Genomic DNA, 22,450 nt, shown 5'->3' with positions numbered 1-22,450 from the left:
ATAGCAAATGGCATCTTGTGCATATTCATGCTTGTGCCTTGGACTGCCTGTGTAACTTGCTGGTAAAATAACAACTTGTCCAACATTGTCAACATTTCCATCATTAATGATTGCATCGGGGAGATGTATATACTCTTCTGATAGCAATTTCCGTTGATTGAATTGAATAAAGTTCAAACGCTCTGTTTCTATCTTTGCATACATGTCTACGACATATTGATGAAAGAGTCTCCGACATTTCAAAATATGATTTTCCTGATTTTGCCGCATCATAATGCTATGTGCATAACTACAAACTTATGCAAACTGTAATCAATTGCGTGATTATATCTAAATCCAGCACCAGCAACAACAAACAACATTAACGTAGATTTGTGCGGCACGCCTTTGAACATTTTGATTAATACTTGTCGGCCTACGATCTGAACCCGATCTTGCAACACGTTCCATTGTATTTGCAATCTCTAGTTCTCGCTGTTCTTGCGATTGATTTTCCCTTTCGTTTGATCTATTTTGCGTTCTACGCGACCGACGTCCAATGTCAGCTCTTGCTCTTCGTGGCATTTTTAGAAGAAACTAAACTAAAGATAATAAAGAACTTCAGTAATAAATTGATGAAATCCAGCAAATTCTGGACTCGAAAAGCTAAAAATGTGTCAAAATTCAATTAAAAATTGGCCAAAAAATCGAAATAATTTTTGTCTTACTGTTCGGAAGCGAAAATGAAACGTTCGAGATCGTCTGCACTCGAAAAGCACCAAAAAGTGACGAAAAGACACGAAAATCTGCTGAAAATGTGACAAAATTCAATTAAAAATTGGCGAAAAAATCCAAGTAATTTTTAGCTCACTGATCGGACATTAAACAAAAAAAAATCACTCAATTTTTTAATTTTTTCACGAAATATCAAATTTGTGATTATGTCACTTGTAACAATCAGAACACTTGTTTAGCAAAACAATCGATTTTTATCCCAGTAATAATTGTTTTTTTTAATTTTGTTTAACAAAATATTCAAATTAAAACGATGATTAGAACGAAAATTAATTTATTTTTATCAAAATACTCACCAAAAAATGCGAATTAATATTTTCGAAAATCGATTATGATAAGATCAATCACCAATGACGTCCAAAGAGAAAAGAGAAATGATAACAAATTGCTATTTGCATCACTCCGTGCAATGGTCTCCAATACACAAACGACCAAAATGTATTCAATACACACTCACACACTCACTTCACATACGCACCGCACACACATGCGTTATCGGATTTCAACCAAACTTCATCCCTGCCAACCATGAGCGGGTAAAACACCAGATAATCAGCGGGTAACATGGTGGTAAACGAGGTGGTAAACATATAGAATGTTTCTTAAGCCATATTTTACCTACTCACGTACGTATACATGTGATCATACTTTTTTGTTGTGCTCATTCAGCAGTGTCATATAAAAAAGTATATCTGTCCTGCTCTAATATACCCAATCGAAGTCTGATTCAGGGTTGCATTTTAAACAGCTGATGCAAAGTTGTATTTTTTAATTCCTACTTTTAAAATTTCAAACAAAACTTTTAATTTTTTTAAATTTTTATTTTATTTTATTTTTCACATATTCTCATAAAATTTTTATAAATTATATAAATAAAAATATATTACATTTAAAAAATAATTATTATCTGAAAAAAGATTTATTAAAGAGAAACATTATTGATACCTGAAAATAGAAGACAAATATCTGAAAAAAGATTGAAACAAAATAAAGGTTATTAATACCTGAAAATAAATAATAATTACATTGAATTTGTAATATCTACAAGAAAAAGAAAGATAAAGAAAAAGAAAATGATAATAATATCTGAAAGCAAAGATTAATTAAATAAAAATAGTGATTAAATCTGAAAAGAATGAATAATTAAATAAAAATAATAATATCTGAAAGAAAAGATAAATATTATTTGATCATAATATAAAACAAACATTTGTTTTCACATATTATATATATGGATTGTGCAGGCCGCATAAAATACATACATACGTACATATGTACATATTTATTTTTGCGTATTATATTGGACTGCGCAGTCCAATTTCAAACAACACACACTTTTTTCACATACTTACTGAACAGTTGATATTTGCTGCTTCCGATGGTATTGCTGCTGCTGCTATTTCCAATCCATTCTGATTTCTAATGCTATAAAAGCAAATGAAATAATTATTTGCAAATTATTTAAAAAAAATCACATAAAATTCACTTACTTCTTCTTGTTGTACAAGCACGAATGACATGCGTTTTTCAATCGTTTTTTATTACCCTTTTTGGGATTTTCTTTTCGCACTATTGACAATTATGTTTTCTCCTTCGCACTCATTCAAATAAATCAAGAAATGAAAGAAACTTTTTTTCATCGCATTTAGGTAAACAAAAAATAACCCGAAAATGTGCGTTGGTGTTAGTGTACAGAGAAAAAATGTGTAGTTGTATTGGAATATTTGTCTCAAGCGGGTAGCCGTGGTTGGCAGGGATATAAACCATATATGGGCCACTGCCTACGTAGTGTGTAAGTATGGTTGAAACGGTATATAAGATAAAGTTAAGTAGATATTGCCACTATTAGCGCAAATTCAAATGCACTTAAATTGAAGAATGAACAGCAAACAAGACACCACCTCCTTTTCTGTTCAGCCGGTCATATCTTAAGATTTCGAATTGGCTGTTGAACATTTAATTATCAAAAATGTGGGGCTTTAGCCAAGTTTTTGTGAAAGCAATGATTTTAAAGTTACAATTAATGCTATTTAAATACAGATCAGTAAGTTTGGTATTAAGACCTCTAACATTTTGATAATAAATACTAAGCGAATTATTGTTAATCAGTTTTTTGTATCAACGAGTTTTTTTGGCATTTTAGTGACAACTACAGGGGGCTTATCACGTTTGTGCTCGAGTTCGCGCACAAAGACGCCAGATGGTCAGAAAGAGTTGTCAAGTACCAATTGAAAATTGTCAGCGGATACGTTGATCTTAAACGACGAAATATCCCTATTTGAAATTAAATTTACGGATGTCTGTATCGACCGTTTTTAATTTCGACGAGATATAACTTTTTATATCATCGACTGTGGAATCCGCAGCAAGTCTTGAGATAAAAATTGCCTTTTTCCGCGTTCTAAGTTTTTATTAGCTGACTTGCAGGTATTTGGAGGCGGATCTTGATCATTTGGAACCTTCTCTCCTTGAGGATAAGGGAATGAAAGATTGATGAGGTCAATAGTGGGTGGAGACATTCTTTTTAAGGAAGATGCAATGGTATCTCCATCATGGTTAAAATATGTATGTCTTATTATCTAAAGAAGTGCTAATATAAAACTGAATAAATTTTGTGCCTCTAATATTTTGGCCGTTCCATATATGGTTTCCGTCAATTATAATATTTCCGTGATCTAATATTAATAATGGCACATTGTTTTCTTGAACAATGTTACAATATGCTTTGTCCTTATTTAGTAAAGGGATAGTACAATTACCTTGCAATTCTTGTTTACAAATATTTATTCCTACATTATTTTTACACTTATGTAGATACTCTTATACATTTATTTTCACATTTTGCTATTTTTCTTTTCATTTGTAATTTTCCATGTTTGTATGCTAAGGGAATTAATTTGTGTAATTTACATTTATTATTAATGGTAGGGTATTTATTATTTTGTTTTTTTTTTTAACTATTAATTTTTTTCATTCCCATTATGAAATTTCCTTGGAAATATCCTAAAAAAAATCCCTGAAAGTTTTAGCCCTTAATATTAACATTAAGGACTGGACCAAGGCATGTACAAATTTTTCATTGAAAATACAGGACGATCGTGATTTTTTATCTTTAAATTTCTATTACTCAGACGGCATCGATTTGACTTTAGACACATATTCATCAGGATTTAACACTCTTAAAAAGTGCCCATTGCGACAAAGTCGAAACTCACACCTATCTTTATTGTAATAATTTAATACTTTTCGTTTTTTTTTTGAGTAAAATATTTTCTATTTCCAGATACTTTTCCCGATTGAAGAATACGCCTTCCGGCGTGAATTGAGTTTTTTGAGTACTTATCAACGGAGCTGATATATCTATATATATAAAAGAAGGTGACGTTAGTTACTACGCTTATAACTGGAGAACGTCTGGACCGATTTCGATGATTACCACCAATTCGGACAGATCTCCGCCCAAACAAGGAGAATACTTAAGAAAATTTTGGAAAATTTTCCGAAAAAAAATTAGGAAGAAAATAAATTTTCAAATACGATTTTAAAAAGGAAATAGAAACGAACATGATTTTAAATGCTGTATTGCCAGTAGATGGCGTTGTGTGCATTAACTTTTGACAGCTGCATGCATATGCACAGTTGGCAACCCACGCAAGATGCAATGACATATGTGACTTGAGTTTAGTAACATAAATATCGGCATTTTCTTAAGCTTTTATCGGCTTTCGTTAGTTATTGTAATTCAATTTGATTTAATACATTATCTATATATATAAAACAAAGACGGGTTTGTTCGAGCACTTATAGCTTGAGATCTGCTGAACCAATTTTCATGGTTATTGATTCGTTGGATTTGTCTCCACCCCGAATAGCAGAATACATATTAAAAACAATGAAAACTCGATAAAATTGGATAATTCCAAATAGTAACTTTTTTCCATACAATTTTTTTTTTCAATTTGTGTTTGTTTTGTTTTTCAATATTTTGATTTGTAAATTATTTGAATAGTTTAATTTCGGTCGCTTGCTTTTTTATTCCGGTTATTCCAAAGAAAAATTATTGAAAATTATTAAGAGAAAACTTTACGTGTGTTTCACATAAAGAGGTCAATTGCAGATTGAAATTTGTTACGAAGCCACGAAGAGGTCGCCCTAATATCGGTCGACGTTCGTTTTGCCATCAACGTATGGCAGCCCAAGGCAAGGCAAGGCAAGAAGTACTCCCAGGATGCGGTGACATACGTGCGGAATTATGGATCGCGGTCAATCAGCAAGCGATCATCACAACGCGACTTTTCAAACAACAGTTGCGATGTTTGATTGACTTTATCTTGAAGCAACGTATATATGGTGCTGTTGGATGCTAGATGTACTCTGTTGAGTAGCAAAATAAAGGTTTTCGGCACGCACATATTCTTCTTTGGATGGTGGATGATGGTTACATCAGATCAAATTGATGAAATCATTTCTCCGAAAATTCCTGATGTAGAGAAAGATCCAGTATTATATGAAGTGGTGGAAACCAATATGGTTCATGGACCTTGCGGACACTACAAACCTTTTTCGGTTTGTATGTCTGACAATAAATGCACGAAACAGTATCCGCGGGCTTTTCTTTCGGAAACACAAACTGGAAATGATGGATATCAACTCTATCGGCCTCGCTCACCAGATAACAGAATATTCAGCATTCAACTTAGAAGAGTGAATATCGAAGTTGACAACACTTGGATCGTACTATATTCACCATTATTGTCTAAATCATATTCAAAACTCATATCAGTGTTTAGTATTGCAGTTTGGTGAAATCGATAAAATACGTTTGTAAGTACGTCACCAAAGGAAGCAACATGGCGATTATTGGTCTTGAACGATACGGTTGATACGTGAACTGCAATAAAGCGCTTTGTAGGAAATTTACTTGTGCAATTCATGAACGTTTTCCGACTGTTGTGCGTCTCGCAGTTAATTTGGAGAATGGGCAAAAGGTGTATTTCAACCCAGAGAATACAGTATATTCAATCGATATCAATTCACGAAAGATGAACTCATCACAAATGTTCGGACATTGGCTAAATTATCGTAACTACGATTCCTTGAGTGCACGTACAATTATAGCTTCCAAAAATACCGAAGTTGATGACTTAAACTGGAAGATTCAAAGTCAAATTCCGGGAGAAAAGCGCTCATGCAAATCGATCGATCGTCTTGACGCCGTGAATTATCCAATGGAATTTCTAAATTCTTTGGAGAGGCTTGGTATACCGCCGCATCATTTGCGTCTCAAAGTTGGATCTGTCACTATTATTTTTCCCAATCTTCATGCGCCGAAACTGTGTCATGGAACCCGACTGATTGTGACGCACCTATAGAGTACAAAGGGACAGAATGCTTGATCCTACGAATTCCTTTGAGTTCTAACGATTTGCCATTTCAGTTCAAACGTGTTCCGTTTCCAGTGAAAATTTAATTTGAGATGACAGTCAACAGGACCTAAAGATAGTCGCATAGTGTGAGGCATATGTAATTTTGGAAATGCTATATTTTTCACATGGCCGTAGCGTGCTCACGAGTTGGAAACCCATCTTTTCTGTACACCGGAACAGAAACCGGAAAATTTTGTTTATAAAGCTGAGTTACATTGAAAAAAAATGAAATGATAAATTTAACTTTCTTTTCATTTCAAACTACATAATTTCACGCAGGACAACGGCTGCGGGGTCAGCTAGTTTATTATAAAATGAACATGGTCCTTCCAGCCCTAGTGAAAAGCACTATGGGAAATTAACCAAAAATAAAGAATTAAATAATTATAAGTGAACATGGTCATCACAAAGTGATAAAAAAACCAAATAAAAGTGAAGTGACACACAAACACACATCCATATTAAAAGTGCAAAAAAAAAAAACAACTACATACATACATATGTATCTGTCTACTATCTATGATACATCTCCATTTTAATAAAACAACACAAGAAGCGAAAGCTTGAAATTATCTTATGTGCAAAAAACTTTTATACTTACACATATATGTATGTATATATACTTAAATACAACATACAACCCGCTTATACCGGTATACCCTGCGTACATAGGGTACAATTAATCGGAAAATAATCTAATAATCTATAATCTAATAATAATTATATAAGATTTATGGCCCTTTGCGCGTTGGCCACGGCGAATATCGCATTCGATGAAACGATGAGCTATACGAAACATACGACGACATTGACATAGTTCAGCAAATTAAAAGACAGCGGCTACGCTGGCTAGGTCATGTTGTCCGGATGGACGAAAACACTCCAGCTCTAAAAGTATGCGACGCAGTACCCGCCGCGGGAAGCAGAGGAAGAGGAAGACCTCCACAACGTTGGAAGGACCAAGTGGAGAAGGACCTGGCTTCGCTTGGAATATCCAATTGGCGCCACGTAGCGAAGAAAAGAAACGACTGTCGCGCTGTTGTTGACTCGGCTATAATCGCGTAAGCGGTGTCTACGCCAGTAAAGAAGAAGAGAAATAATTATAATAATAAATATAAAAATTCTTTAAATTTGTCGGTGCGGTAAATTGAAATTGCGCCAAATCAATATAATCGATGAAAAAAGTTTTATATACATATATATTAGGGCGGGTCGATTTAAAAATCGCTCATTGCTCTGCGAAAATCGTATTCTAGGGATCAAAATAAGAAACTTTGCCGAAGGAACCATACCTCTAAAACGAATTTTGATGTCCCCCAATTTGGGTCGAACTTTTGGGTAGGGGCAAATTTTGAAAAATCCCACTTTGACCCATTTAGAGTGCTCCAATCGAGTCCAAATGTATGACCGACCCCCACTAACTTTGGACCGCCGATCCAGCCTTGCCAGTGGCACACCCCCTGGAACTCCCCTGGGGAGTTCCCCATACAATCATTTCAAAAAATCATCATTTTTGGCCTTTACATGAAAAAATCATTTTTTCTTTATTTTTATTTATTTATTTATAATAATATCTATTTTTTCTCTTAAGAAATTTATTTAGTCAGAACATATGTAAATGAAAAAATTAATTTAAGTGAGTTATAGAAAAGAAACTAAAAAAAATTATTGTTTTTTACTTTCAAGTCTGGGCAATTTCGCACGGCTCTCTTATGTCGTCGCCATAACAGCCTCTACATTTTCCGGTATAACCCGTTTGGAAACGCTAGCTAGCAATTGAACATGTCGTTCCGTTCCTTGTATGTGTGATGGAATTTTTGGATCATTAAACGGTGGATCATCTTGATTTAAATATTCTTTCAATGTATCGTACGGAATGCTACGCGTGAATGGTGGTTCAAATACGATATTTATATCATTCAAATTGATCATTTCGGTATAACTTGTGCAATTAAAGTTTATATCTGGTTTTTTATAAACTCTAAGTTCCATTGGCTTGTCAACATCGGTTCGATAGCGTAGAATTTTCTTGATGGCACAGTCGCGCTTTTCTTTCCTATCATCAAACAACATTGATAACAAGATATTTTCCGAATGCGCATAATATGAATTATCTTTAATTACTTGATTGACAATTTTACGTAAACGAGGTTCTAGAAGTCGTGACCAACCAATGAACTTAAAAATAATGCATTGCCGTACACGACAGAGCTGTAATACTTGATATTGAAGTACATTGGCACATAACATCTATATATATAAAAGAAAGTCGTGTTAGTTACATCACTTATAACTCAAGAAAGGCAGAACAGATTTGGCTGAAAATTGGTAGGGAGGTAGCTTAGAGCCAGGAGACGGACATAGGATACTTTTTATCTCTTTATGTCAAAATTTAATACAACTCATAAATACAAAAATTATATTTCAAATCATAAGCATTTGTTCAAAATTCATGTTTGTAGGAATCATTTCAATATTTCATTTCTTCAAAAAAAAAAAAAAACAATAAAAACAACCTTACATCTTCGTCTATATAAATATGTATGTATGTAAAAATGAATCGCCAAAATGTATGTACGCTCATAACTTTAATACGACTGAACGAAATTTGATAATTCTTTTTTTAAAATATTCGTTTAGGTTCAGGGATTATTCGAATAATTGCCGGAAAACCCCTAAAAACAGTCCTTTTCTTTTTCTCATACAAACGAATGAATGTTTGTTCGTTAGTAACGCTAAGAGAACGGCTGAACCAATATTGATGAAATTTTAAGAGGTTGTTCGTTGTGGATTAAGGAAGGTTTAGAAATAAAAACATCTTATACTTTTCATGAAAAGTCGGCAAATTGGATAATTCCAAAAAGTAACTTTTTTCCAAAAACATTTTTTTCAATTTCTGTTTTGTTTTTCAATATTTTGATTTGGAAATTATTTGAATAGTTCAGTCTCGATCGCTTGCTTTTTTATTCCGGCTATTCAAGAGAAAAATTATTACTATTACGATTTACGATGCTTTACGACAGGTTGTGAATTGAACAATTGAAAATTATTAAGTGAAAACTTTACGTGTGAAAGATCCAGTATTATATGAAGTGGTGGAAAGCAATATGGTTCATGGACCTTGCGGACACTACAATCCCTTTTCGGTTTATATGTCTAACAATAAATGCACGAAACACTATCCGCTTGCTTTTCTTTCGGAATCGCAAACTGGAAATGATGGATATCCACTCCATCGTCGTAGCTCATCAGACGACCATACAACTTAGAGTAGTGAATATCGAAGTTGACAACATATGGATCGTACTATATTCTCCACTGTTGTCTAATTCACATTCTAAACTCATATCAATGTTTAGTATTGCAGTTTGGTGTAATCTATAAAATACGTTTGTAAGTACGTCACCAAGGGAAGCAACATGGCGCTTAATGGTCTTAAACGATACGGTCCATACGTGAACTGCAATAAAGCGCTTTGTAGGATATTTACTTTTGCAATTCATGAACGGTTTCCGATTGTTGTGTGTCTCGCAGTTAATATGGAGATTGGCCAAAGAGTTTATTTCAGCCCAGAGAATACATTACAGCCGGTGGTAACACCGCCAACAACAAAACTAACATTGACGAGTTTTTTTCTCAACTTTCGTCAGTGATCCGCTTACGAGAACATTGCTCTATTTGAAAATACCTTGCATTCATGGAATGCATCGTCGAAGAAATAGTTACGCTGAAAGCAAGACCGAACAGTAGATGGACATTCAGGTGTGTTCTCAACTAATGCATTAGGATGAATTTACACAACCCACCCAAAAAACGTTGATTGCTTCTACCTTCGGTTGCTACTGATTAATGTACGCGGCGTATTGCGTATTGTGAATGGTATGGTGTGTGCAATTACAATTGCTGGAACACGATAATCAGTGGAAACAAATGTTGGACGATGCGATAGCTACTTCGAATGCCACTGAAGTTCCCACACTTTTCGCGATAATCATTTCACCATATCAGCCTTTAAATCCGCGTCAATTATGAGATACGAACAAAAATGACATTGTCGAAGACATTTTACATCGTATTCGCTAAAAATTGGAAATGGGTCAATTCCGGTTGATGCTTCCGGTGGTTTGATATCAATTCCATCTGCGGTTTATCAATTAACGAAGGATGAACTCATCACCAATCTTCGGACATTGGCCAAATTATCTTAACTATGATTCCTTAAATGCACGCGCAATATTAACTGCCAAAAAATACAGATGTTCTTGACTTAAACTGGAAGATTCAAAGTCAAATTCCGAAAGACTTGCGCTCATACAAATCGACCGATCGTCTTGCCATTGAAGACGTCGCCGTGAATTATCCAGTGGAGTTTCTAAATTCTTTGGAGAGGCTTGGTATGCCACCGCATCATTTGCGTCTCAAAGTTTGATCTGTCGTTATTATGTTTTGCAATCTGCAAGCGCCGAAACTATGTAATGGAACCCGACTGATTGTGACGCAGCTATCGAATACAAAGGGCTGAATGCTTGATTCAACGAATTTCTTTGAGTTCCAACGATTTGCCATTTCAGTTTCCAGCGAAAATTGCATTTGAGATGACACTCAACAGGACACAAGGATAGTCGCATAGTGTGTGCAATAAGTTTGGAAATTCTATGTTGTTCACACGGCCAGATATACGTGGCGTGCACACGAGTTGGAAAGCAATCTTTTCTGTACACCGGAACAGAAACCAAAAAATTTTGTTTATCAAGCTGCGTTAAATTGAAAAAAAAAAATGAAATGATAAATTCAACTTTCTTTTCATTTCAAAACATATAATTTCACGCAGGACAACGGCTGCGGGGCCAGCTAGTTTAATTATAAATTCAACCAGAATTCTTAAATTTGCATCTGGATTTTCCGTTGTCACATATAATTGCAATAATCTAGCGGCCTTGGTGAGCCACCGAGAATGTACAATTTTCCCTGGTTTGATGTTAGCCAGATCCACCGGAACCACGCCGCTAGAAATTGCATGGGCCATGTCGTATAAGCACTTCGAATCGGTGGAAAATTCTTTTTTTCTGGAGCAGGGGGCATATTTTGCAACTCAATTTTCTGGAAGCCGTCCACCACCTAAAAATATATAATAATAAAATAATTAAAAATGGTTGACAATTATAATAAATGAGTGATAGCAATAACTTACCTGAAGAGTTTCACAAGTGTCGATTTGACGGCTCAGTTTTCCGGTTGCCGATCTTGGTCCAGTACTGGTTGATTTATCCAAAGCTTCAAACAAATGCCGAAACGGAAGTTCGTTGAAGTGTAGAAGGCAAACAAACCAATGGTCTTTTTAACAGCAATTCGAATCGTCGTATAAATCCACCGTGTGGGCCAGTGTTTGTTGGCTCACCGTCAATGCATATTCCAATTAATGTATCCAGTGATATATTTTTATCGTTGAAAAAACCATTTCATTTGGTTGTTTTGTATTTAGCGGTTTCATGTTTCAGTCTTACGTAACCAATCAATTCAGAATTGGGTTCTCTCAAAATAACAAGCTTAGGTTCTTTTACCATCCTAGTATGATACTTCTTATCAATTTTATCTATCGCTAAAGTATCATCTTTTCTGCCACCGAATGAAAACGCTAACAAATTGGTATCATCTAACCGTTTGCGAAGCACTTCTTGTCTACATTTCTCTTTTTCTCTGCGAACTTTCGATTTATCCATGATGAGAGGTTTCCCATGCTTATCTTTAATTTTAAAATCTTTCAAAAGAGCGGTTCCCAATGCTGATGCTACTCTGTCAGGCACACCAAATCTGTCAGATACCAAGGCAAAGTTAAAACAATCCTATCTCTCTGTGTATTGTGAACTTGTGCTTCTATCCATATCTTCTTGAACCGGTGGCGGTGCGTATGTTGAATCATCGGGATCTTGGTATGTTGGCATTGATGACATAGACGTTGCTCCTTGCTCTTCAGTTTCCATCATAAATGCATTCATTGTTAGTCTTCTCTGATTATGTTGATCGTGCATGAACTCTTTGAGGCGTTCGGGAACCCAGCCGCATGCACATGGAGCTGCCTTCAAATCGCATTTACATGTTCCAATGTAAAAAATTGTTTCCAGTGATTTTACATACTCTGTAAATTGTTGGGTGTTGTTTCTTCTCTTGATTTGCTCTTGATACTTGTCAAGCAATTTATTCAATTTATTACATACACTTTTTTTCAGCATTATTTCCATACCAACTTCTTCCCAAATTCCAATCAACTTATCTTGTACTTGAATAGTGAATGATTTATGGGAAAAATTTTTTTGTTCTGTTTTAGCACGTTCGCTTATGTAAAAATAATATCTCAGGATATCCAGATGGGTTGGTAAATTAAGATCAGTCAAATCAGTAGACACACCAAAAACAGTAACATCATGCTTGGGTATATGACTCATTGGGTTTTCGATAGTTGTTGATGTAGTTGCTTCATCTTGCGGTGTAGAGGAAGGTGGATTCATTGTAAACTTTTTGATTTGGAATGGTCACATCACTTATTATTTTTTTTTGAAATACCATAGTGGTTATTGCTTTAGTTCTCCTCACTTTCAAAAGTAATAAGAATGAAATGGTAATTTCCATTCTATTTCTCAATTTGCCCCTACCCAAATTGGGGGACATCAGAATTCGTTTCAGAGGTATGGTTCCTTCGGCAAAGTTTCTTATTTTGATCCCTAGAATATGATTTTCATGCAATGGGCGATTTTTTTGCCTCCCCACAAATCGACCCGGCCTAATATATATAATATATATGGTCGAATTACAACAACCATTCAACTATCTGCAAAGCCTCTGTTTTGCAATACCCCTTGCAAAAGGCAAGCAGGATTGCTTACAAAAAAATAAAGCACAAACAACGCGTGCTTATATACCTAATAGTGCATTAATCTCTTCAACGAGATCTTAATAGCACAAGAACAAATCCATACAAGTCCAAGTATTAGGGTGCGCCTACATACAACATAAGGACATAAACAAAAAAGAAAAAAAATATATATATACATTTATACAATATATAATACATATTTATAAATATTATTAACAAAAAGTGCGGTTAACAAGTAAAGTACAACAATTTGAAATAAAAATCAAAATTTATATATTTATTTCTGGTAAACAAATCGGAAAAAAACCCTTACTTACGTAAAGAGTTTCGGTCTTAATTTTTAATTACAAAGAATCATTATAATCAGTATACACTGAGAATAATTATTTTGAAAAAACTACATTTTCTAAGTGAACTTAGATTCAAAAGAATCAAAAAATTGAAAGTATTTGCAAATACCGAAAATGATTGCAGACGAAAAAAGTCCATGTACACCGGTAGAAGCTGCACGCTCAAAGCAAGGTGCTACAAAACAAAAGAGGGGTATAGATATTTCTTACACAAAATTCATTACTGAGAGTAACAGTTTGATACGATACTGCACTCGATTTTCATCTTCAAGACAATTCTGAATCGGTATTAGAAATCAAAAAAGACAATTTAGACAATTTTTGAATATGACGCAATCGTAGAATCTGATGATTCAGATCTACCAGAAAATTTTAAATCCTCGGCTTACACCAAGTATGAACACTGCCTAGACTAGTTCGAAGAAACAAAAGCGATGATTTCTGATTAACTAAAGCTATTAAGGGTAATTGCATCTACCCCACATCCGAGAGTAGAGCTGCCACAAAGTCAAAGTCAAGAGGCAAGTTCAGGCATTCATCTCAAAGTGCCAGCTTGCGATACAGGAATATTTTATGGAGGTTATGAACAATGGCCGTCCTTCCGGGACATGTTTACAGCCGTGTACATAAACCATCCAAAATTATCACAGGCGCAAAAATTGTATCATCTTAGATACAAAACTAAATAATTTCTCACTACCCGGTACGAAATCGCCGAAAGGGTAAACAAAAAAATAACCAAACCAAAAGGTATTAAACACGACCTCAATAGAAGCTTTCACAGGCCCCAAGCCAGTAGCAACAACAATTTAAATAGAAGCTTCTTTAAAAATCAAACGTTCACATCCGAACAATACAAACAAACGTTATGCGAACTATGCAAAGGGGGGCATAAACTTAATGCTTGCGAGAAATTTAAAAAATTAAACTGCTTATCACATGCTCACATGCTTAAAGACTGTGAAAGCAAATTTAATTGCGGTTATTGTCACAAACGACACCATTCGATGTTTCACATAAATAATTTTTCCAGCTCACCCCCAAACAGCGCCAATATCAAAAGAGCGACGGGTTTAGTTACAACAACGAATCCCGAAGTGTCAAATCCACAAAATTGCTAAGAAGCACCATGCTGCTCAAAGACATTAAAAACAGGTCTCGCGGCGTTCGTCAACGTTATAGGTTGTTTTAAGTTCGCGGTCTATATCGTGTGCTATTGTCGACATTGTGACTTATTTTGATTGCGCTCATTTCTTATATACATACTTGCGTTATAAGTATTCTGTGAACATTTTGAATATAATATATAAATAGTTATAAAATTAAAGTGTAATTGCACTTGTGGGTGCTTTAATAGTGCGGCCGGCATGGAGGGTAATGAAGCTGATGGAGCCTACACATTACCCACTACTGAACACCTGCCCACTAATAATAATTTTTTGTATGTTACCAACAACAGTAACAATCAGCAAAACCAGTTTCCAGCGCTTCCAAGTGTTACATCTAATGAAAAAATACTACCTGCACTTAGCGACAATTTCGCTACATCTAAACATAGAAACCCAACAAAGAGAGTAATTAGTTCATCACCTTATCCAATGGTAAAGAGAAATTTGTTGGGCGAAATGAATTCGCAAAATCGCTTTGCAATATTTAACGACCTGGAGTTTAACGTTTTAAGAGACCCAAAAGTGATTGCTCCGGCTGAGAACACAGAACAGAAAAGTACTGAAAATTTGAATGCGAATAAGCACTCAAAAGCAACATCGCAACAGAGAGCGGCTAAACAACAAAAAGTCGCAGAATATTGTCCACCTATCTTTCTTTATAATTAGGCTGTTCACGGTAAGGTGGTTATCGGGTTATGTGATTATTAGATTAAAAATAACCTCTATGCTTCGTGAGCACCCTATGTTGTATGGTTATTTGCTTATTTTTACACAAACAGCTGTTCAATGTTTACAATTTTAGTTCAATGAAATTCGAACTTATAAAATGCCTAAACAAAGTTTAAAAAGCAAAATAATCGAATTTAAAATAAGTTCTGCTATTAGGGAAATGGACTTTATTGAAGGTATGTGCTTATTAAATAATCCGAATTTTAAGGGTTCAAAATATGCTTTGTATAAAATTTGCAGACATCTTGCATAATTTGCTGATTGTAAACAAAAAACAGCTGTTAATAGCAGATATTCCAATAAGAAAATCTAACTATTATAGATTTCCATTCGCTTAGTTTTATTTATTTTTTGTGCTGCCATTTAGTAAAATTCCAACGACTTTCTAACACTGGAAATAAGCAAACAACCACATAATCTGTAAACAAGGGCCTAGGTTGGTCAACTTTGGTTATTTTGTCATAACGCATTTTGTTGTTGTTTACTTAATCGCATAACCACATAACCAGATAACATTGTATAAACCTACAAGTAACCAAAGAATCAGCTGTTTTCCAAGAATTTTTCACAGCTGAGATCACCTGATCGAAATCTGCCTTTTTTAGGCACAGAGATGTAATTAAAAGAATGTAGTCGATCAACTTTTTTGTGAATAAATATTTGTAACGGAAAACATTAATGAAAACTTTCATACTTACATACGCTGAATATCTCTTTGAAAAATGTTTTAATTTCCTTTATAAACCAAACTTAAAATTACTATTGCAATTTTTTTGAGCTTCTTAAGCTTAGAAAAATGTCCGTTGAAATGATTTGACACATTACACCGTTGCACGAAATAAAATATAAAATATTTTGAATTGTAGTATATTTTTGCGTATGTGTTAGTGAAAAATGAAGGATTGGTTACTTGTAAGTTTATACAATGCCCGATAACCACCTTATCGTGAACAGCCTAAATATAGATGTGAAGAATTTAATTGATCAACTCAAGTTGAAATATCCCCAAGTGGAATTCAAGGTTATAAATAAATCCAAATATAAAAGTAAACTTCTTATTAAGGATTTGGATATCTATTTACAAATGATGGCGCAACTGAAAGAAAAAAAGTTGATTCTTATTCAATGACCCCAAAACAGTTAAAAGTAGCAAGCGTAATTTTACGAGGGTTACATTACAATATGACTGCTGATGAAATTAAGCAAGAATTGGACGAAATTTGCCCTTCAACAGTGGCATCTGTAAATAAATTTGTAACGAATTATTCAAAGAAAAAAGGCGTTGATACAGGACTTTTCTTAGTTACTTTGAATCAAGGCTTTGAACTGAAAGATATTGCTAAAATTAAAACTATAGCATATCAAATGGTTACGTGGGAAAAGCCCAAGGTTAACGCAAATACCATTCAATGTCGCAACTGCCAGCAATGGGGCCATGCCGCTAAAAACTGCAATAGAGCTTTTCGTTGCATGAAATGTAATGAAAAACATGAAGCAGGATGATCCAAAAAGATGATGGCTCTCAAGCCTTTTGTGTGAATTGCAATACTTTGGGTCATCCGGCTAATTGGAGGGGATGTCCAGCTTTTAAACGTTATTCAGAATTTAAAAATAAGAATAATAATTTGTCAAATAATATTAATTTAAAAGCGCAAAATAATGTATATTCCGCTTTAAATAATCATTCTTTTGTATCTAAAGGCAAATCATTTGCTCGCCAATTTTACAATGTAGATAGTAATAATCCATATAGTCAATCACCAAATATGTGTAAACCTAAATTAATAGAAGACTTTCTTGCTATCGCTAAACGAATACTTGAACCTGTCACGGATACTATTGAAGACAGGATACATAAATTCTTGGATAACTGTAATTCTTTATCTAAAGACGATCTCAGAGATCAATGCTGTCAGTTACTATCTGAAGTAAGAACAAAATATGGGTTTAAAGCAATTAAAATTAGTAACTTTTAACGTTGGCTATTTAATTAATAAGTTGAGAGTGCTCGAATTGCAATTCTTTCTGGACAGTAAAAGCATTGATATTGCTCTTATTCAGGAAACTCATCTTAACTCAGATATTCCCGTTTCTTCAAGACATTTTTCTATATATAGAGCTGATGCTAAACAAGGTTTGCTAATTGCGATAAGGAATAACATAACACATAGTAGAATTTATAGTCCTTATGCTCAATTTTCTTCTTTATTTATTAAAGTTCAGGTTATTATCAATTCAAGGAAAACAGATTTATTAATTGTTAATGTTTATATTCCCTCTAATATGTCAGTTAATAATCGACAACAAGGTTTGAATGTCCTTGCGAACTTTAGATCAAATTTTTTTGCGTCAATTCTTGGAGGTGATTTTAATGCAAAATGTGTTGATTGGGGTGACTCGCAAACGAATTCTAACGGGAAAAGCTTATCTGATTGGTTACAAAGCTCGGATCAAAATCTAGTTAGATTTTGCGGTAGAAAACTTTCTTACCCTGGAGGTCAATCGTATCTGGACCATTTTCTTTTGTCTTCACATATAATAGATTTCAAGATTAAAAACTTTAAAGTTTTCCTAGGTTTCTCCTTTTCTGACCACCTTCCCCTTATTCTTCATATAGAAATTCCAAATGTTGATCTTTTATTTAATTGTGCGAAGTTTATTGTTAAAACAGATTGGATATCTTTTGCAAACGATTTCAATCAGGATTTGGCTGAAAGACTTCCTCCAGCAGATATTAATCTTACTAATACTGAAATAGATAACTACATGGAAAAGTTTGTTGAACATTTAGGCATTGTCAAGATTAAAAATTCCTGCATTACAAAGCATATAGAATTTTCTCCATTTTATAATAATCAAATTAAGAAATTAATTGCTATTAAGCATATGTGTCAAAAAAAACTTTAAAAAAATTTATCATACATCCGGACATAGAACTTCTCTAGAATACAACTTAATTTCATCTCAAATTTATTATATTAAAGTGCTTCTGCAGGATTGGATTGGTAAGGCGCGAGCAGAGAGATTCAATAAATTCCTTGAAACTATTACACCAGGACCTCATGCTTTTAGGAAAATTTATAGAGCGGCTAAGATGAAACCGAATGTTTTTTGTGATAAGTTGTTAGTTAATAATGTGGAGATTTATGAGGATAAGGCAAAGGCTCTAGTCTTCAAATTTCATTACGAAAGTATTTATTCGGAGATAACTCCTAATTGTGCTTCAGTCAGTCGTGTGGAAAGAACCCTGGATGCGCATGATCATATTCTTGGTGGTAATATTGATTGAGTCTTAAAAAATCGATTTTTTTGATGTTTTTTTTGGGAGGGAAAGAAATAATTGATTAAAGCGAAATTTCTAGGGTTTATAGTTATCACCAAAACAAATGTTACTTTATGTTGTTTAATCATATGTTCAAACTTAACTTTTCTTAGTTTGTTTAAGTTAAAATAGAAGATAATTTAATGCCAAAGATAATAAACTTTGCCACAATTCCATACGTTTAGTTTTTTCAATCTTGCCCGCCAATTAAAAAAAATCGTAAAAATGAAAAACCGAGTCAAAGTTTTCGCTATCTGCCCAAGCGCTTATATTTGTAACTGCCAGACGCTCGGTCACTATTTCCCTTCTCGCTTCGAGAATATTTTGAACTCCCATCTATAACTTTAGGAACATATTCTTACATATATATTTTTTAAAGAGATGAATTGTTTGTTGAATAATTTTTTGAAGCTTCTAAAGCAGGCTCGCCCCTTAAAGAAGATTTACAAAACGTAATAAACGTAACTTATCACCCAAATCCCTCTTTATTCATTCGATAAATATCATCTCTTAAAATCTTTCTTTAATTCGGAACTCATTAAAAACTTGAATAGGATTGCTTCCAAATGTATGCATTTGCAAGCTTTGTCACATTAGTAAACAGCTGGTTCGAATATTGGTTTGGCGTATGTTCGAAAAGACGAAAATCCAATCAGATTCTGTGACACCATTGATAATCAGAATTGGTTTGCAATTCTGACAGCTAAGCAATTCTGTCTTGGATTCCACAACACCCCTGAATACCTTAAAAAAAAACGTAATTCTGTTGAGGCAAAAGAATTTAGACCTATTTCCTTACTATCGAACATTGGTAAGATACTTGAAAAAATAATTCATTCCAAAATTCTTGATTTGCACTCAGAAAAGTTTATTCCGTCTTATCAGTTTGGTTTCCAAAAAGCACATTCCACGCAACATGCACTTTTTAAGTTCTCCAATGATGTATTGGTAAATTTAAGGAATAAACTTTGTACTGTGGCAGTATCATTAGATATCGAAAAAGCATTCGATCGTGTTTATCATAGAGGGCTTATTTTAAGCTTGTTCAGATTGGTTTTGATCATGGTATTATTAAGATTATTTCAACTTTTTGTCAGATAGGAAATTGTTTGTGCTTATTAATGATTGTTCCTCGGATCTTGGAGTTTGCAATTGTGGAGTTCCACAAGGCTCTATTCTAACTCCCTTGCTTTAGAATATTTTTATGTTTGATTTTCCACATAGTCACAATAATTCATTAAGTATTCTGTGTGCTGATGATTCTTTAGACGCTCATAACAAATTCCCTACCTTGGCATTGCGAATGGTAGAGAATCATTTATAAAAAATTAATAATTTCTACAAATATTGGGGGGTCAAGATAAATGAGGCCAAGACTGTACCTATCTGCATCAGAAATGCTTCAGGTAAAGGACCTAGAGAGGTTGTAAAGGAGAGTAGAGACCTGATTCTAAATCTTAATGGTCATAACATTCGTTTTCAGAATCAAATGAAATATCTTGGAGTAACCTTCACCAACTTATTTAAATTCAATTTTCATGCTAACGACATAGTGAAAAAATGTAATAACCGTTTTCATGCCTTATCAATGATAATGAAAAATACAAGTTTAAGCACAAGAACCAAAATTTTGATTTATAAAGTGGCTCTCCGTCCAGTCTTAATGTACGCTTGCCGATTTGGTTTCATTTTTCGTCTTCTTTGATGAAAAAAATTGAAATATTTGAACGTAAAATTATAAGATTTTGTTTAAACAAAAACTTCATTCACTTTAAAAAGAGATACTCAAATAAATATATCTACTCAAATTCTAAAGTACTCCCTTTTAATAAATATGCAATAAGAGCAATATTAAGGTTTTTCGACCATGTTAGGAATTGCGACAATCCTTTGATTTCTGATGGCATCTTGTCACAGTCGAGTCATACTTGGGTCAACAGCAAGTATTTGTCTCCACTTGGTATTAGTAAAGAAAATATAATAAATGATGTTGATCATCCAGAAGCCTTCTTTATGTAAGATCAACACCTGGTTCGCACAGGGGCTAGTTTAAGCATAAGCTTTATTTGCTATTATAGCTTGTAATATTTCTTTTTTAATTAGTTTTAAGTTTTAAGGTAGTTTTAAGACTGAGTCGTAGCCCTCAGAATACATTTAAAAATGTCGGGAGCAGCATTTATTGTATTTTTTTTCTCTTTCCTTTAGATTAAGATCTGTTTTCGGAACCTTTTGTTTAAGATAAAATATGTATAGTCTTAAGTTATAACTTTCTACTTTTGTAAATAATTTGTATTTTTTGTTTCTTTTTGGTCTCAATAAATGAAATTTGAATTTGAAAATTTGACATTAAAAACACAAACGCTACATAGCGAAAATCAAAGTAGGGTACTACTACCAACGGCAGTCGTCTCCATCGGACATCGAGGATAATTGTTTAAGCTCAGGGCTCTAATAGACCAAGGATCACAAGGATCTTTCATAGCGTCTAGTGCACAAAATAGGCTAAAACTGCCAACAAAACATGCCAACTATGAAATTACGGGAATGGGCGGACGAGTAGTACAAAACTCAAGTAAAATATGCCCCATTACTCTAATTTCCCCCAAAGCGGATAAGCGCATTCAAGCAAATGCTATTGTCTTACCGCAACTAACAAACATGCTTCCAAGCTATCAAGCAAGCATTGGGATAAAATTTCACACCTGACACTGACAGATCCCAACTGCAACACGCCAGCTCAGATAGACATCTTAATAGGCAGCGACCTTATACCGCAAATCATATTAGAAGGTGTTGAAAAAATTTCAAAAATACTTCTGGCACAAAATACCATTTTCGGATGGGTCCTAAATGGACTAGTTGCGGAACCAGTCACAACAATGACAACGCAAGTTGATGAAATCTCAAATGAGTACCTCTATTCACAATTGCGAAAATTTTGGGAGTTAGAGATCAGTACTGTAATCAGAGAACATATAATATAGAGAAGGTTCATGGTGTGCCGATTGTCAAAGTGTTCCTCATTTTGGAGGGGTGAGTTTTCTATTAGTGGATTTCACCACAAAAATATTATTAGCGGATTTCACCAATATTTAACATGAAGGGGTCGAAAAGCAGAATTGAGCATTTTCAGTGTTAAATGAGAAAAGTGATGATAATTTCAATGTACGCTTACAGATTCGCATATTTTCAATGCGCAAGCGACTTCCACTTTACTGGCGTAGACACCGCTTACGCGATTATAGCCGAGTCAACAACAGCGCGCCAGTCGTTTCTTCTCTTCGCTACATGGCGCCAATTGGATATTCCAAGCGAAGCCAGGTCCTTCTCCACTTGGTCCTTCCACCGGAGTGGAGGTCTTCCTCTTCCTCTGCTTCCCGCGGCGGGTACTGCGTCGAATACTTTCAGAGCTGGAGTGTTTTCATCCATCCGGACAACATGACCTAGCCAGCGTAGCCGCTGTGCAAAGGACCATAAATCTTTCGCAGAACTTTTCTCTCGAAAATTCGCAACGTCGACTCATCGGTTGTCATCGTCCAAGCCTCTGCACTATATAGCAGGACGGGAATTATGAGCGACTTATAGAGTTTGGTTTTTGTTCGTCGAGAGAGGACTTTACTTTTCAATTGCCTACTCAGTCCGAAGTAGCACCTGTTGGCAAGAGTAATCCTGCGTTGGATTTCCAGGCTGACATTGTTGGTGGTGTTTACGCTGGTTCCAAGATAGACGAAATTATCTACAACTTCAAAGTTATGACTGTCAACAGTGACGTGAGAGCCAAGTCGCGAGTGCGACTACTGTTTGTTTGA

At 34.5% G+C, this 22,450-nt stretch overlaps 2 protein-coding genes and 1 pseudogene across 9 annotated transcripts in view; 1 reads left to right on the top strand and 2 right to left on the bottom strand.

Moving 5' to 3' along the window:
- The window catches only part of LOC125779268 (uncharacterized), a 465,548-nt gene that overhangs the window by 306,188 nt on the left and 136,910 nt on the right, over positions 1 to 22,450 (top strand). The window lies entirely within an intron of this gene.
- Positions 1 to 22,450, bottom strand: part of LOC125779281 (myosin-13-like) — a 279,252-nt gene that overhangs the window by 215,342 nt on the left and 41,460 nt on the right. The window lies entirely within an intron of this gene.
- Positions 11,062 to 12,423, bottom strand: LOC125779442 (uncharacterized; annotated as a pseudogene).

Source organism: Bactrocera dorsalis, chromosome 6 (genome assembly GCF_023373825.1).
Source record: "Bactrocera dorsalis isolate Fly_Bdor chromosome 6, ASM2337382v1, whole genome shotgun sequence".
Taxonomy (NCBI): Eukaryota; Metazoa; Arthropoda; class Insecta; order Diptera; family Tephritidae; genus Bactrocera; species Bactrocera dorsalis.
Note: the sequence above shows the minus strand (reverse complement) of the source record. Positions and strands in the feature narration are given on the sequence as shown.